This window comes from Microcebus murinus, chromosome 25 (assembly GCF_040939455.1).
Source record: "Microcebus murinus isolate Inina chromosome 25, M.murinus_Inina_mat1.0, whole genome shotgun sequence".
NCBI classification, from domain to species: Eukaryota; Metazoa; Chordata; class Mammalia; order Primates; family Cheirogaleidae; genus Microcebus; species Microcebus murinus.
The window spans coordinates 3699949-3718549 of NC_134128.1; the positions used below are offsets into that span (position 1 = coordinate 3699949).

At 43.8% G+C, this 18601-nt stretch overlaps 1 pseudogene; it reads right to left on the reverse strand.

Moving 5' to 3' along the window:
* Positions 1 to 10390: 10390 nt before the first annotated feature.
* On the reverse strand, positions 10391 to 11272 carry LOC142864334 (mitochondrial mRNA pseudouridine synthase RPUSD3 pseudogene; annotated as a pseudogene).
* Positions 11273 to 18601: the final 7329 nt, after the last annotated feature.

Below are 18601 nucleotides of genomic sequence, written 5' to 3' on the forward strand. Positions count from 1 at the left end.
AGTGTTCTTCCTTCCCCAGTACCCCAGGGAACTGAGAAAAACAAATCCAGCAGCTGCTCTAAGTCTTCTTAGTAGCACGCAGAGTATATATCTAAGCTAACTAAATAAGTAAATAGCCTGTTTTTGGTGTGGCAGTAGAAATAAGTGAACTAGAATGAAAAATGGAACAATTTAAAAGATAGTTCTATGAGGGAACATGAGCAAAACAGCTTTGAGGACTGAACTCTGATCTTTTTCTTTTGCTAAAAACTCTTCCCTAAGGAGGCCAGCTGGGTCAGGCTGACAAATGCTAAATTCCCACTAAGCGGCTTTTGTTAACCAAATGAAGCGGTGGTTTACTTTCCAACCTGATTCTGGTATGGCATTAACATCACCTAAAAGATAAGAAGCCCCTGCCTTAACTCAAGCATCCTAGCAGATGCCTATTCTTAAATGTAAAGCATCTTAAAGCATCCTAGCAGGCGTCTATTGTAAATTTAAAATGTCCTCCTGTCGGGACCTCCCAGCGTGCTCATACCCTTATCTTAAAGTAAGCATATCCTTTCTGGTCTTCTAGATAAAGTCTAACTCTCTCAGCCAATTGCCAGCCAAAGAATCTTTAAACCCACCTATAACCTGTAAGCCCGCCCCCCCTTCGAGATGTCCCACCTTTTTTGGGCCAAACCAATGTATATCTCTCATGTATTGATTTGTGACTTTGCGTGTAACCCTTGTCTCTCTGAAAATGTATAAAACTGAACTGTAACCCAGCCACAGCGAGCCACTTGGTCAAGGCTTCTTGAGACTGGCTCCGGGTCATGGTCCTCAAATTTGGCTCATAATAAATCTCTTTAAAATTATTTTGCAGACTTTGTCTTTTTTTCCGTTGACAGCTTTAAGCAACATAATATGTTTATCTGCTTCCTGTGTGTGTAAATTCTCCCAAAGGATTTGCCTCGACTAGAGTAAACTTGTTTATATATCCTAAATGGCTGACACTAAAATGGATCTGGAGTGGGAGAAAACAAAGGACAGGATTCCAAGGACATCCCAGGACAGACTCTGAGCCCCTCAGGGGCTCTGTGTCCTCAATGAGGGTTTAGTGATGAACGAATGATCCTGCTCAGCTCCAGAACCTGCTCTTTGGGCTGCCCTGCTCCTTGTCCCTTAGCCTTTTTCAGTTTGGTAGGTGCTCCACTGCCTTGTTGATAGCAAAAAATCAATAAATGGCTATCAATTCTCTCTGTCTGTAGGCACCCCTTTGCAACAGGACTTCCCGAGTCTCCCATCAGGAGGCTGAGCCTATTTTTCCACTCTTTAAATCTGGACTTGACCATGTGACTTGCTTTGGCCCAAGGGACTTGCTTTGGCCCAAGGGCTATTGACATACAGGATGCAAACAGAGGCTTGAAAAGCACTTTGTGCACAAGGGCTGGCCTTCCTTGCAGCTGCTAGGACACTGCTACTCTTGAGAGTCCCCTGGGGGAAGCAAAAGCACTTGGAGAGAGAACCCAGCATCCCGGCCAAGCCAGCCTCTCCAGATGAGGCCCACACTCACAGAGGAAGCTCAGCTGCCCCGTGTGGAGCAAAGACCACCCAAAGTGCCCACCCACAGACGTGTGAGCAAATGATTGGTCGCTGCTTTTAGCAACTACATATTGCGGGTGATTCGTTGTACAGCAAAATCTAACGCGATTACTAAAGAGTAGTTATTAATTATACTATTGTTCAAACAGAAAATGTTATCAGGCTTTAGCAAACATACATAATATGGGGTGAATTTGTTTTGAAGACTAAAATAAATCTAAAAAGCATCCTTTTTCCAGTCACCTAGGAGTACATAAGTAGTATGAATTCCTGCCTTAAAAATCATAGAAGGACCTGCTTTATCAAGAATTTTCAGGAAAACTCTTACTACCAACATGCTCCAATCAGAGCCAATGCTAAGGTAGACAAGTTTCATTATTTTTTACTTATGGAATAGGATGCAAGATTTAACACATAAAAATACAGGACACCACTTAAATTTGAATTTCAGGTAAACAATGAAAAATTTTTTAGTATAAGTATATGTATATCCCTTATGGAACATTTTCTAGTTTATCCACTGTAGGGTCTCCTTTCAAAGTTCCCACCTTATATGGGGTCTCTGATCTGACTTTGATCTGACTTTCCACCTTCCATGAGACCTTAGGTTGCAGCTTTAGTCTAGAGAAAGCAGTAAATGCCTTCAAGATAGGTGCTTTAGTGCATGCTTATTTCTCCAGATTTGTGTTTTCTGATCCTTTTATCTCCGCCCTACTCCCGCCCTGAAGATTTCCCTTACTTTCTTGACTATTGAGCTTTGCTGAATATTAATAGTTGCTTAAGACATGAAACCCTTGCATTTTGTCATCCAATGAGACTTATGCCTTCAGTTGTGCCGGGTGATTTTGTTTAAAGTCCATAATTAGAACAAAATCACCCGGCACAACTGAAGATGTAAGTCTCATTCGATGACTGTATGTCTTCTTTGTTCATTTGGAATGGTTTGTGCCAATGAACAGAATGAATTTTTAAGGAATATATAACTCCATTCAATAAGTTTATTGAATGGATAAACTCCATTCAATGAAAGTTTTGGAGAATGAAGAAAAATACAGTTACATAATTATCTAATACTCAATACCAGGCTTCTTCTTTTTTTTTTTTAGGCAAGTATGAAAACGAGGTTTATTGAAGAGAAAAAGAGACGATTATAGAGCAACAGCAAGATATGGGTTTACAGAGAGGTCACATACACCACAGGTGATGACTGGATCCATCCACAGGGAGAGCCAAAAGGCAGGCTTCTTGTTTTTTTTTTTTTTTTTTTTTTTTTTTTTTTTTTATTTCGGCATATTATGGGGGTACAGATTTTAAGGTTTCAATAAATGCCCATTTCCCCCCCTTCCCCCAAAAGTCTGAGTCTCCATCATGACCATCCCCCAGATGGTGCACATCTCACTCATTATGTATGTATATACCCGCCCCCCTCCCCCCCTCCCCAATACCCTATTACTGTAGTACCTATGTGTCCACTTAGGTGCTACTCAGTTAATACCAGTTTGCTGGAGAATATATCTGGTGCTTGTTTTTCCATTCTTGGGATACTTCACTTAGTAGTATGGGTTCCAGCTCTAACCAGGAAAATATAAGATGTGCTATATCACCATTGTTTCTTAGAGCTGAATAGTACTCCATGGTATACATATACCACATTTTATTAATCCATTAGGCTTCTTGTTTTAATGTGTATTATTCTACATGAAGAATCTTTTTGGCCTGGAAGTTAGTAAATCTAAAAGCCATCTAATTTTTCAGTTGAGAAAATACACCCATGAGAAAATATAGGTGGTTTTAGGAGTGACAAGCTTTGTATTGAATGTGACAACCAGTACAATAAAAATCAGAATACAAAAGTCTCTGTCTCTTGGTACTTTGAAAGCATGGGTTCTGTGTCTTCTAACCCATTGTTTTGTTTTTTTCAGAAAGCTTATAAGTACTCTTTGTTATTCTTATAAAATTCTAGGAAGCTATGGCTAAATCTCGGTCTTGTTACAATGTATTCTGCTTGGAGGGATTTTCTTCTATTATTTCTTTGGTTAGTATCTCTCTTCTCTTTTCTCTTTTACCTCTGTTCTTCCTTCCTGGAATTGTATTAATCCTCTTGAATTGATATCACATACCTCTTAATTTATCACATTTCTATCTTTGATAATATAGAAAAATCTGTGTGGAAGCTTTCCTTGACTTTAGCTTTTAGGTCTTTCATTGATATTCTTAAAATTTGGCCATCCTATTTTTATTTTCCAAGAACTCTCTTATTTTCTGATGCTCACTTTTAAATCATCTTTTCCAGGTTTTTTTTTTTAATTTAATATACAGGGCTCAAGCGATCCTGCTGCCTCAGCCTCCCGAGTAGCTGGGACTACAGGCATGCGCCACCATGCCCAACTAATTTTTTTGTACGTATATTAGTTGGCCAATTGATTTCTTTCTATTTATAGTAGAGATGGGTCTGTCTCGCTCTTGCTCAGGTTGGTTTCGAACTCCTGAACTCAAACGATCCGCCCGCCTCGGCCTCCCAGAGAGCTAGGATTATAGGCATGAGCCACCGCGCCCGGCCTAAAATATTTTTAGTGATAGAGCTTAGAATATATTTTTAACTATCTTGAATTAGCTCTTCCCTCTGGGTCATTTGTTTTGTTATTTTACATTAGATCTTCTCAAATGCCCTGGTAATTTTCCTCAAAAGATTGTGATCTTTGGTTGTTAATTCAAATTTATGAATGATTGGGTTGATTAGCCTAGATAGCTCTCATGAATTTCCTTCACCATTATCTGTAAGGGTTGACCAAATATACGGAGGCTTTATTTGGGGCACTTTGAACTCTAGCAAATCTTCTGGTTTCTTTGGACAGCAAGTTCCTGTTTTTATTCTAAGAGTACTCTCTATGTTTAGATGTAGGGGTATATATGTTTGTGGTTCCTGTTGGTCCAGCTGTTTACAGACAGTCATTTAGTTAAATACTCTGAAAACAGAAGCACAGCTCATCCTGGTTGTTTATCTGTTGACTACACTCTTCAAGCCTCTCCCAGATTCCCCAGAGCAGATTGGGTCCCACCTAATCTGTCTTTTCTTTTTCTTTCTTTCTTTTTTTTTTTTTTGAGACAGAGTCTTGCGCTGTTGCCTGGGCTAGAGTGCCATGGCGTCAGCCTAGCTCATAGCAACCTCAAACTCCTAAGTTCTTCCTGCCTCAGCCTCCCGAGTAGTTGGGACTACAGGCATGCGCCACCATGCCCAACTAATTTTTTCTATATTTTCAGTTGGCCAATTAATTTCTTTCTATTTTTAGTAGAGATGGGGTCTTGCTCTTGCTCAGGCTGGTTTTGAACTCCTGACCTTGAGCAATCCTCCTGTCTCGGCCTCTCAGAGTGCGAGGATTACAGGCGTGAGCCACTGCACCCAGCCTAATCTGTCTTTTCTTATGTCTGTGTTCAAGTGCAACTTCTTCAGCTCTGATTAATTCACTAGAAACAAATGTAACGTCCATCTTCAAAAGTTTTATCTAAGTCTTTGGTGCCCACCGAGGTGGTCTTGCTTTTCATTACAATGATAAGAATTTATTACTCTACCGTATCTTTAGTGTCATTTTATAGGATTGGAGGAGAAGGAGAAGTACAAATGTACATGGATTAGTTGGTGTTCTCCCGAGAAACAGAACCAATCGACCATGAGGGGATTTATTGTGGGAATTGGCTCATGTGATCATGGGAGCTGGGAAGTCCCACAAGTTGACATCTGTGAGCTGGAGAAACAGGAAAGTCAGTGGGGTAATTGAGCTTCAGTCCCTTGAGAAACAGGGGAGCCAATGGTGTAACTCCTGGTCTGAATCCAAAGGCCCGAGAATGGGGCTGGCACAAGGCCTGGAATCCAAAGGCCAGAGAACCAAGAGTTCAGATGCCTGAGGCAGAGGAGGACGATGTCCTGCCTCAAGAGGAGGGAGTTCACCCTTCTTCCACCTTTTTGCTCTGTTTGGGTTTTCAGCATGTTGGTTGATGCCCACCCTCCCTGGGGAGGGCAGTTTTCTTTACTCCCTCCACTGATGCAGACGCTGATCTCTTCTGAAAACACCCTCAGGACACCCCAGAAATCAATGTCTTACCACTTACCTGCGCATCCCTTGGTGCAGTCAAGTTCACACGTAAAAATTAACCGTCGCAGCACGCCTAGTCCAAATTTGGAGCCTACAAACCTACAGATCTGATCTGCTATTTCTAATTCACAAATATGATCTAAATAAAAAGAAATTATCTTCAGATATATATGGATTCATTTGTGTTTAATTTTTTGTACTTCTCCTGTCATAGTTGAAATATATTAACAGAAATGGAGCCTTAATCATTAAGAGTAACTATTAAATATATAGACAAAAATTTAGAAATGAGTGATACCTAGTCCAATTTCTTCATTTTAATAAGAGGAAACGGAAGCACAAGGGTTAAATGATTTGTCTAAGATAACACAGCTAGAAACAAGGTTTCTTGACCCCTGCGTCATTAAAATACAATTCATTGTCTTAACCATCAGCATGACTTGTGATTGGCAACAGTAAGAGGCAGCCCTGGAAATAAACCACACTTATTAGGAAAGAGAATGCTGGCCGGCGCGGTGGCTCACGCCTGTAATCCTAGCACTCTGGGAGGCCGAGGCTGGCAGATTGCTCGAGGTCAGAAGTTTGAAACCAGCCTGAGCAAGAGCAAGACCCCGTCTCTACTATAAATAGAAAAATTAATTGGCCAACTAATATATATAGAAAAAATTAGCCGGACATGGTGGCGCATGCCTGTAGTCCCAGCTACTCGGGAGGCTGAGGCAGGAGGCTCCTGCTTGAGCCCAGGAGTTTGAGGTTGCTGTGAGCTAGGCTGACGCCACGGCACTCACTCTAGCCTGGGCAACAGAGTGAGACTCTGTCTCAAAAAGAAAAAAAAAAGAAACGAAAGAGAATGCTTGTGCACAGAGCTGCTTCTCGGTAAATCACACCGAAATGACCACCTTGAACAATGCCGAGCCCAAGCTGTTGCAGACACCGAGAGTTGGAGTCACAAAGGTAGTCAAGTAGGGAAAGGGACATGGCATGGTAAACTGTTGCTAAGAAAGGACTTTAGGCAGTGACATACTCATATAAATAAAACCAACCCATGATGAGGCCTCCCAGTCTGTGTATCAAAGCCATGCCTTCCTGTCTCTGTTATTCACTCATCTCTCAAACCCTCTTTTCTTTCTCTTCTTCGCCAACAGTGCTCCCTTCAATCGCTTATTTCAACCAGATTATACTCTGTGTAATTTATTATTTTACAAGGTGGGAGGACAAGTAAAAAAGCACAGAACACATAGGCAGTGTAATTTCCCCCAAGTCCTGAATGCCCTAGGCTTAGTCTTAGCTATAATAAATTAATAATTTCCTCTATATACTTAATTTAAGGGTAGTTTAAAAATAAAGCCATACATTTCCCTTTTAAAAATTATAGGATCAATGCATTATGCACCCCATGATCCATATTTAGTGAAAAAAATTTGAATAAGAAAATTAAAGAAAGCATTAAACTTGTATATTTATATGACTTGAAATTCCTCTCCCTATGAAACTTGCTAAATAGAGGATAAAATACGTTTAAAGGAATCATCTAGAAATGCCTCTGTGAAATTTATCAGACAGAGGATTAAGCAGCTGAAAAGAAATAAGAAAATAGCAAAACCTTGCTCTTAATCCTGCTTTCTTTTTCTAGTATGTATTTTCTTTTAAGCATGCAACATCTCGCTTGATACAGCATTAACCTAGTGATTAGACTGTGCACGTCAGTGGCAGCCAAAACATCAACAGCCCGGGAGGACTGCTCACTGTCATCACATCGTCAAAAGGTAAGGAAAACCGAGAATTTCTCAGTTGTATTGATGACATGTGAGTGCAGGCCAATTTACAATTATTCCATGATCCTATGTTAGTCCCTTGATAATAGAGTGTTATTTCTTTTTCTTTTCTTTTTTTCCTTTTTTTTTTTTTTTGAGCTTTGTTGCCCAGGCTAGAGTGAGTGCCGTGGCGTCAGCCTAGCTCGCAGCAACCTCCAACTCCTGGGCTCAAGCAATCCTCCTGCCTCAGCCTCCTGAGTAGCTGGGACTACAGGCATGCACCACCATGCCCGGCTATTTTTTTTCTATATATATTAGTTGGCCAATTAATTTATTTCTATTTATAGTAGAGACAGGGTCTCGCTCTTGCTCAGGCTGGTTTCGAACTCCTGACTTCAAACGATCCGCCCGCCTCGGCCTCCCAGAGTGCTAGGATTACAGGCGTGAGCCACCGCGCCCAGCCAAGGAGTGTTATTTCTTAAAAAAATACATATCTCTTAAACTTTTGAGTACATTGACATTTGTAAACTTTTTATTTCTGTCATTTAGTGCTATCACAGAAATTATAATAATAAAGTGTGAACGCATTAAATTATACTTCTAGGTTCTTGGGGTTATGGTCTACCTGACTATGAACCCTGGAACGTTTCAGCTCGGACTCTTAAATAACTCAAATCCGCTGTATACGGTGAATAAGAAACCAGATCATTAGCCCAGCATTGGGGGAGGCTCTAACTACTGATAGTGTCTGATCCTTGTTCCCCAATAGTCCAGGAAATTGTTTCCTCATTTATACTTCTGTGCCCACGTCCCATCTTCTCCCTTGGTGACCGGAAGCCTGATTTCCGCCTTTCTCCGTGTGCATCACTCCCATCCTCCACCAGCCAGGCTCTCCTCTATTTCCCAATTCCATCTGGCCTAGGGAATGAGTGGCTCCTCAGAATGTCACTTTCTAAAGTGACTAAGCAACCAATAGCTGCTCCCAGACCTCTCTGGCATATCTCCCTCGAGTTCTGGAGCTTTCCCACAGGCCTGGCGTTTGGACATCTGCCAGACAGCCCCTTTGCTGACACAGTGCAGGAGAGCTGGGGTGCCAGCTCAGCTTTCACCACCTCCAGAGACGTGCTGTCTGCACTAGATCCAACCACTATCTCTGCTGACATTTTTTAAAAGTTCCCCAAAGGAGAGATTTAGCAGCGAGAGCGCTGCGAAGAAGCCCTCTTGAGCACACTGGCTTCCTAAACAGTCACCCACAGGAGCAAAAGTCAACTCTGTTAGACTAGATGGTGTGAGTGTTGCCCAAATTAGTCAAGGCGAAATATTGTTCCCTAGCAGGCCTGGGGCATGGATGTAAAGATGGCTTTCTATAAGGTGACCTTTTCATTCAGCAGCAAAGGCACATTTGAAGATTTCTTGGTCCATGAATCAGTTTATTAAAAAGAATTAAAAAAGGCTTCTGACTAACAGTCACTAGATTTGGGGAGTCAAGTGGGCACCCGACATGCATCCTGAATCAGCGCCTGTCAGAGGCAGAGGGAAAGCAGTGGGCCTCTTGTATTAATATTTTGAAATGAAAGTCGAAGTTATCTTGCTGCAGAGCCATAGTTTAACCTTTTCAGCAAAACGTGCATCCCTTCTCTCCATCTTCATTTAGGATGTTCTGACTACAAGCCTTGTTCAAAGTTAAGTGGAGTCGAGAACAGGATCCAGGTAGGTGATTGAGGACTAAATCTCAAGCTTGCCTTGGATCACACCACTGTTTTGGGTAAAATTAGAGGTTCGCTAGCACTAAAGTAGGCAAATTATGACCTGTAACAGCCTGAGAATACACCTCTCAGATCTACTACCGCAGAGGCATGATCGGTCTGCAGCCCCGCGGCTGGCGAGTTAGCGCTGAGGCCGAGAGCCGCTCCCAGCCGGATCACTATTTCTCAGTGGCGTATAACATAGTGACACGGTTACTTTGGTGCTCGAATTGTCCTGGTCTGGCCTGTCAGAGACCCATCAAGCTAGCGCCTGTGTCTATGTGACACGCCACGGGTGGTGCTGTTAGTCACTGAATGCTTTTGTTTTGTTTTGTTTTTACAGTATCACAACTATCTGTATAACATTTACATTGTATTAGGTATTATAAGGAATCTAGAGTTGATTTGAGGTGCAGGGAAGGATGAGCCTAGGTTATATGCAAATACTACACCATTCTATATAAGTGACTTGAACATCCATGGATATTGGTATCAGATTTTGGTGTTTCAAGGAGGTGTCCTAGAACCAATGTCCTACAAATGCTGAGGGGTAACTATTCGTTAAATCACAGAGATGTTTCAAGTGCTATTTGTGTGTCTGATACATTTTACAGTTTTTTAAAGCAAAAGATCTAACCCCTCCACCTACAGGAGGTCCTTAGAATAGTCAATTCCACAGAGGCAGAAAGTAGAATGGTGGCTACTAGGGACTGGGGGAGTGGGGGTGAGTGTTTAATGGGTGGAAAATTTCAGTAGTGCAAGATGAAGAGTTCTGGAGACGGATGGTGCTGCTTTGCATAAGGATGCGAATGCTGCCGGGTACAGTCCAGCTTCTCGGGAGGCTGAGGCAGGAGGATTGCTTGAGCCCAGGAGTTCAAGACCAGCCTTGGCAAAATAGTGAAATCCTATTTCTAAAAACAAACTAAAATAAAAGTAAAAAACTACATATTCAACTCCGCAGAAAGCATGGTCCCTGATAGGCATTTACTTTCTTGGCAAACCCCTACCGCGCTGTGAGACGGGACTGTCATCTCAAGTCCAGAGAGGTAAAGGCGCTTTCCAAGGCCACGCAGCAAGCAAGTGGCCTGACCGGGACTTGATCCTAGGTTTGTCTGACTACAGAGCCCAGACCCTAAACCATGGCCTTCCTGCATGTTGAGCACTGTCCCCCTTCTCCCCGGGCCTGGCCATAGCCCCGGACTTGCTTTCCGGTGGGGAGTCAGAAACAGGGAAGCTACTGCGGGCGGGGCCCCAGGCACTGTAGGGTCCTGGCGAAATAAGGGAGCAGGGGCGCCAGGAGCTCCATGGGGGCGTCCCTGCGCCTGGTGCCCAGGAGGAGGAGACAATGCAGGTGGAGGGGCGAGAGCAGCTGGGCAGCTGGGAGGGGTGAGGTGGCGGCGTCTGAGAAGGGCTGCAGCCAGGACGTGTCTCTGCGGCTTGGTGCTCTCGGCTGGCAGCAGAAGGCTCTGGCCAGGACAGTGTCCCCGTGAGCAGAGTACACACGATCCCCTAGCACAGAGCACGGCAGAGGTGTCGTGTGCACCTGTAGCTGACCGGGGACCACTGTCAGTGGCTGCAGCTGGACCAGGCACAGCCGAGCCTGTGGCCACCACACAGAAGTGGCTGAGGGTCTTCTTGACACCTTCTAGGGTGTCCTTCGAGCTTGGACCTTCCCTGGAACTACAAGATTGACTCCATCAGTGTCAGAGCTTCAAGTTTCAGAGCTGCCGGGCTCTTCCTCTCAGAAATAGCTGGGATCCCATCAGTGACAAGCACGGAGGTGGCCGTGCATCTCTGGGCTCTCTGTGACTGGGTGAAGAACGTCTGGAGGCAACTTGCTGTCTGGGGACAACTGGAGAGGAGTGCAAGCCCGAGAGCTCCCTCCCAGGTGCTCGGACAACCTGGTCCACAGCACATCAACCACCTGCTCCCGAATGACGGTCTTTGCCTGCAGCAGACCCAGGAAGGGCTGGTCCCCGGGGAGGCCCCAACCGTTTGCAGAGCCTCTAGGTTGCAGCTGGTGCTGGGCCAAGGTGCCAAAGCCTGCTTCCCTGGGTGCTGCACAGCCCCTCACCCCCTGCCGCCAGCCATCCACCTCTAATGACTGAATTCTCATAATAAATTCTACTATTATTTATCTCAGAAGCGATATCTCATCTCACACCCATTAGGATGACCATTATCAAAAAAAACAAAGTAGCACTTGTTGGTGAGGATGTGGAGAAATGGGAGCTCTTGTGCACTGGTGGTGGGAATGTAAAATGGTGCAGCCACTGTGAAAAACAGTTTGACAATTCCTCAAAAAATTAAAAATAGCCGGGCGCAGTGGCTCACGCCTGTAATCCTAGCACTCTGGGAGGCCGAGGCGGGCGGATTGCTCGAGGTCAGGAGTTCGAAACCAGCCTGAGCAAGAGCGAGACCCCGTCTCTACTATAAATAGAAAGAAATTAATTGGCCAACTAATATATATAGAAAAAATTAGCCGGGCATAGTGGCACACACCTGTAGTCCCAGCTATTTGAGAGGCTGAGGCAGCAGGATAGCTTGAGCCCAGGAGTTTGAGGTTGCTGTGAGCTAGGCTGACGCCACGGCACTCACTCTAGCCTGGGCAACAAAGTGAGACTCTGCCTCAAAAAAAAAAAAAAAATTAAAAATAGAATCACCATGTGATCCAGCAATTCCACTTCTGGATATGAACCCCAAAGAATTGAAAACAGGGTCTCAAAGAGGTATCTGTACACTCATGTTCCTAGCAGCTTTGCTCACAATAGCCAAAAGGTGGAAGAACCCAATGTCCACTAACAGATGAATGGATAAACAAAATGTCATAGATACATACAATGAAACATTATTAAATGTTAAAAAGGAAGGAAATTCTGACACATGCTGCAATGTAAGTGAACCTTGAGAACGTCATGCCAAGGGAAACAAGCCATTCAGAGGAAGACAGACGCTGTGTGAGTCCACTCGTCCGCGTCACCCAGAGCAGGCGAACGCACAGACAGACAGCGGGGCGGTGGCTGCCAGGCGCCGGGGGCGTAGGGAACAGGGAGTCAGTATTTAATGGTGCAGAATTTCAGTTTTGCAAGATGAAGAAGGTCTGGAGGCGGATGGACAGTGGAGGTGGTGGCACAGCAATGTGACTGCACCTAACGCCACTCAACTGTGCACTTAAACATGGTTTCAATGGTGAATGTTGTTATGTATAGTTTACCACAATTAAAAAAAAAAAACAAAAAACAAGAAGTGACATCTTAACCTCTTTTTCGGCTGGAACCACGGAAGGTGTGGAAGAGAAGAAAAAGAAAGTTCCTACTGTGCTGGAAACCCTTCAGAAAAAAGGAAGGAATTTCACAGAGCTGAAGATCAAGCGCCTGAGAAAGAAGTTTGCCCCAAAGATTAAGTGAATACACAGTGACTGCCTTCATGTAGGAAAGGGAGAAAGGAGGTGACACGCCGTCATCTCTGCTGTATTCCGTTGGCTGGAAGTGAGTGGCTGGGTCTAGCCCACACACAAAAGAGGAGGAATTAAGTTCCGCCTCTTGCGGAGGAGCGAAAGGCTCCGTGGGCACATTTGTACAACCACCACACCCTTTAAAGGAAGGCTTCCATCCCAACACAGACACGAGCGGCATACAGACTAAAAACAAATGCACAAACTGCTTGCCTGCAGCTCTTGTCGCAGGCGACGCCAGTGGGTGACGTGTGCAAAGACTGACTCGGAAGACGCGGGTGTTGCGTGTGTGCTGTCACTCGCTGCCCAGCATGGTCCGCTTGCGTGTGGGGGCCTGAACTCTGAATTGGTTACCTGCCGAGAATAAATACCGATGCAGAGATTAGCATGTGGGTAAAATATTCCATCCAACCCCAGCGAGTCGATTCTTTTAGAAAGAAAGTTCTACTTTTAATGATTTCAAATCAAAGATGAGTCCCTAAAGGACTGGGTTTGAAGTTTGTAGCCACACAATATACAACATTTGTGACAAAATCTGTAATCTGGATATTGGTTGAATTGCTAGGAGGTTTATAGAGAGCATATTCCAGAGGTTTCCTCGTGGGTTCCCCTGTGATCTCTATGCACTAACACCCTGGGCCTATCGGCCACGGAATGGAATGGGGCGGCCAGAGGTCTACTCAGAGGGGTGTCACACACAGTAGTCCTGCCAGCAGCGTCTGCCTGTTGTTTCACTGATTCCCTCAAAATTCGGTGCAAGGTCAGAGTCAAATAGAGACTACACAAAAGAGCATTTTCCACTTCTTCCCAAAGAAATATGCTAACATACACGATATTCAGTTCTCTTAAGTAGCTTAATTTTTCCTGTGTATAATGAGAATTTCATTTCGTTCCCTTTCAAATGTATTCATCTATTCTTTCCTACCTTTCTTTTTCTTTTCTGATGAGAGAACAAACCCTCAAATCATTTCCAATTTGAGCTAACACCACAGTTTTTTTGTAATATTGTATTTTCTTTCCTTCCTCTTATTTTTTTCTTTCCTCAGAGTGTATTACAGAAGAGTTGTAGCTATTTCTCAATTTATTTTTTATTTTTTTGAGACAGAGTCTCATTGTTGCCTGGGCTAGAGTGCTGTGTCAGCAACCTAGCTCACAGCAACCTCAAACTCCTGGGCTCAAGTGATCCTTCTGCCTCAGCCTCCAGAGTAGCTGGGACTACAGGCATGCGCCACCATGCCCGGCTAACTTTTTCTATATTTCTTTAGTTGGGCAATTAATTTCTTTCTATTTTGAGTAGAGATGGGGTCTCCCTCTTGCTCAGGCTGGTTTCTAACTCCTGCCCTTGAGAGATCCGCCTCCCAGAGTGCTAGGATTATAGGCGTGAGCCATGGCGCCCAGCCCTATTTCTCAATTTTAAACAGTTGCTTTCTGGGGAAACAAATTATCAAGAGAATAAACTTTAAAAAAATCAGCACCTTCTTTCTTGATTTTTGTTTTTTTGTTTGTATTTGACATGCCTATGGTTATACCTCCTCCAGGAGACAATAGAACTTTATCAAAACAGTTGCACATGAATTAGGGCCAATTTTCTACCCCAACTGAGATTTGTGTCTTATCAGGAGCTTCCTGCTAGTTTGTACTTGTTTCTCAAATCATTTCTCTTTTGAAATTCCTTCCCCACCCCCTCACCTTTCCTCCCTCCCTCTCTCTACTGGGACCAAAGGAATGGATATTCTTCCTTCCATTTGTGGTGGTCACCAGCAGTTCTGTCATGAAGGTTACCTTCACTGCCGGGTAATCGTTGAATTTCTCCTCCCTCCTATTCCTGTACAAGCACAAGAGCCTGTGGATTGGGAGGTTTTTTCTCTTGTCTTTGCTGGCTGGGTAGGGGCAGCTGGCAGGTGTTTTATTGAGCGAAGTTTGCTCATGCAAAATTTTCCCACTCCCCTGTTATTGGAGGAGGAGATAGGGGTTAAACTAAGTGACAACTGAAAGTTTAAAAATTAAGGGCAATGAATTGGGGCTCGGATGCCCAGGGCTGTTCCCTGACAGCACGTCTTGCTTGGCACGTGAGAGACTGGTGTAGTGTAACTGACATCACCTCCGGACTCCGAGTCCACTTTCCTGTATTTCTAAGCCTGCAATTTTTAAAGCTTGTTGTTTTCAAAATAAAAGTCAACAATAATTACCAGTTTCATCCTTTATAATGTTAGCTCAATATTAATAATCAATGATCAGAGGTCTCAAGAAATTGTGCCACAGGTAGGACAGTTTTCTATAAAATAAAATTCTGAAAATGTGTGCAATGGTTCAAAGCAAATACCAGTGTGCAGGTTGTCTCCCCAGGAAGCAGACTCAGGCATTTATCAAGGCGTGCTCCTGGGAACTCACCTCTGGAGGGAGAAGAAGGGAAGGATTAGGCAAGGGGGAAGTTGGGCTATGACAAAGTCTTTTCTTTTTTTTTTTCTTTTACAGACAGGGTCTTGCTCTGTCACCCAGGCCAGGGTGCAGTGGCGACATCATAGCTCACTGCAGCCTCCAACTCCTGAGCTCAAGCGATCCTCCTGCCTCAGCCTCCCAAGTAGCTGGGATTACAGACCCGCCACCACGTCAGCCTAATTTTTAAAAACTTTTGTAGAGATGGGGTCTTGCAATGTTGATCAGGCTGATATTGAACTCCTGGCCTCAAACAATCCTCCCACCTTGGCCTCCCAACATGCTAGAAGTGCAGGCATGAGCCACTGCGCCTGGCCAATGTGATGAAGTCTTGACAAAAGCTCCAGTCAACCCCACAGGGAGCTTTGAACCTGGGAGGCCCTTGAGAGCTGTCCCAGCTGTGTGAGAGTCTAGGGCAATTAGTCATGGGACGTGAACCACCCTGGGTGAGGCACGACTTCTCACCAGAAGCAGTTCTCAAGGAGACCAACAGCTGAGAGCTGTCCCCTGGCAGCCTCCCACAGCTGTGGGACTGAGGCCTTCATTCCTGAAGGGGGTCTGGGTGGTACATTGTAGTGTCCACAGCAATCAGGTGCCCTTTTGCAAGAAGCGTGCAGCAAACTGTGATTCTGAGAGCGGAGCACTCACATGGACCTGTGGCGCGGTCACCCCCGTGGTGTGGACAGAAGCCTCTACATCTTAGGGCTGGTCCACAGCTACTGGGCAAGAAAGAAGAATATAGAAGGAAGTTTATAGTCACCTCCACCCTCCTCCGAGTCCCCTCCATTGTTCTGACTTTTCCACATGGAAACTCAGGTGACATCCCCCTCCCAAATGCCCAGCCCAGGGCAGGGGAAGAGTTGGCTTCCTGGCTTGACTGAGTGAGACCCGCCATCATGCTTGTATTTATCCTCTTCCAGTCTCACACCTGCCCGCAGATGTCAGCCAGACAGATCCTCCCCGTTTCTCATGCCTTAGTCCCAGTTACTGCGCTTTTCTGATGACCTGAAATATGGGCCACGGTTAGGAAGGAGTGACTTTTCTGGAACTATAATTTCCCCCGCCTCTCTTTCCCTCCCCTGCTCTATCCAGTTGACCCTGAACTCAACACCCTTTCAGTGGGTGTGGCTGTCCATAATCAGCCACCCTCAGGTCCTTCTAATGTCATTTTCGAGGAAAGATATCTAAAGTAGATACCACCTTCCGACATTCTGGAATGATTCGTGTCAAACTCAGACACTTGAAAGGAATAAGGCAGAAGCACTTCAAAACCGTGATAAATCACTCCTTTTATGTCAGAATGAAAGAATGTATTATTATTTCTCCCTCCAAAGTTTTCTTTCAGAGTTGAGCTCTGTAGAGATGCATATTACAACATGTTACAGGTTTTGTGATTTGTTTATACTTACAGAAGATCTTTTTACTTTGTATCTTGTATGAAATCTTTGGTTTTGAGCACTGAATAATGTAATATTATATAATTGCCAGCATTTTGGTCTGACTAGAATCACGTAGGGTTTCACGTGTAAACAATGGAGAAATAGTTGGCCTCAGTGTGTAAGCAGAAGCAAATGTGAGTTCAGGTTCTCTTCTATCTTGCTAGATAGATAAGAAATTTAGAGGAGCTGACACACCTCTGATTAGATAAAGGCGACAATGTTGAAACAAGAAGGTTGTCTTTTCTTTTAAGAAGAATTTTAGGCCAGGCGTGGTTGCTCACGCCTGTAATCCAAGCACTCTGGGAGGCCGAGGCAGGAGGATTACTCGAGGTCAGGAATTTGAGACCAGCCTGAGCAAGAGTGAGACCCCGTCTCTACTAAAAATAGAAATAAATTAGCTGGGCATGGTGGTGTGCTCCTATCATCCCAGCTACTCGGGAGGCTGATGCAGGAGGATCGCTTGAGCCCAGGAGTCTGAGGTTGCCATGAGCTGTGATGACTCCACTGCATTCTAGCCCGGGGAACAGGGAGGGATCCTGTCTCAAAAATAAATAAATAAATAAATAAATAAATAAATAAAAGAATTTTGAAGTCATGAGAGAGAAGAAAGCACAGATGATATGAAGGAATAAAAAGACACAAAATCACTAAGCTATGCGAAGGGATCTTTCAAAGAAAAATTAATCCTTTGGAGGCTAACAGTTTAATCTCTTAACTCTAATTCATAATGTTTACGATTTGAATTTTTGCCTAGCTTATGAGAGAAAATATTAATTTTTCAGTTTTTTGTTGTCTTAGAGTTTCCACTGATTTTTGCGCTGGTGGCAAGGAGTACAGAGAGCCCCTTTCGTTCTAAAAGGAGTGCTGGGTGCAGCCACAGCCAAACACACTGCTCTTAGATCCTTGCTCTGCTTCTCACCGTCTTACCCGTGGATTACCCGTGGAAGAGAAGCAACGGACAGAGCAGGCAAGAGACCCTCAAGAGATTCCATCTGTTTGTCACTGTCACTCAGTTAACAAGCATTAAAGGCAGTGTGTCTTTCGTCCAGGCCTGAGTTAGTTATCCCAGAGTTCATGCTCTCTCCACCACCATCGCCTGACTCCTGAAAAAGATTTCTGAGTAAATATCAAGAATCTGTTACTGAAAAGGTAGAATTGAAAATATCTAAGAAAATTCTTAGATTCTTATAGGGCAACTGGATTTCAAAAAGATATGTTAGGGGAAGGGAACTAAAGACTTCTAGTTGAGGAAAGAACATCTGATTCTTAAAGGAATTACTTAATCTGAGATTCTAAATATAGTGTATGCGCGAATTTCTAAGGAGAGTTCATAGAACGCATCAGATTCTGAAAGATATCTATGACACCAAAAATGTTTAATTTCTGTGGTAATGGATTAGACACTCAAAGCAAAGACAAGTAGAAACCAGAAGTTATGCTAACAGAGAAGTAAGGAAGGCAAATAGAAATAAAAGTAAGAGAAAAATTTAAGAGAAATTTGAGGTTTCCTGTCCTAGTTAATGGTTGGGATTTGAATAAGAAAAAAAGTGAATTTTTATCAAAGTAGGCAGCCTTGCAAGCTAGGTTCTTTCTCCAGGTCAACCACCGACTGATTCATTTTTACTTCAGTTGCTTTTTTTAAGTCATTAAGTTTTCTAAATACCTTCTTTCTACCACAGAAAGTTTTGGCTCTCATTCGCACAAATTTGGATGTAGTAAAATTACTTACAAAGAGAGTGGATTTTCGGAAGCCAGTATTCTAATAAAGCTCAGATTCATAGAACTGTATACTTTCAATTAACCTAAAACACTCAGGTACACTGATGCGAGAACTGGAATGAGGAGTTTCAGTTTATCAGTCAGAGTAAGACTAGGTTAGGCTGCAATGACAACCTTAAAATTTCCATGACATTTCTTGTACATAGTGTACATTCGTTGAAGTTTGACAGGGGTTTTGGTCCACAGACCATAAAGACCCAAGCTGGCACTGGCTCCACTGTCTTGTAACACCATCAATTCGGCACACAGCTTCAAGGGCACGACAGCAGGGCACAGTGTGAAGGTCTCACGAATTAAATCTTACAGCCCAGTGGCCAGGGGAGGGGAGGGGAGGGGA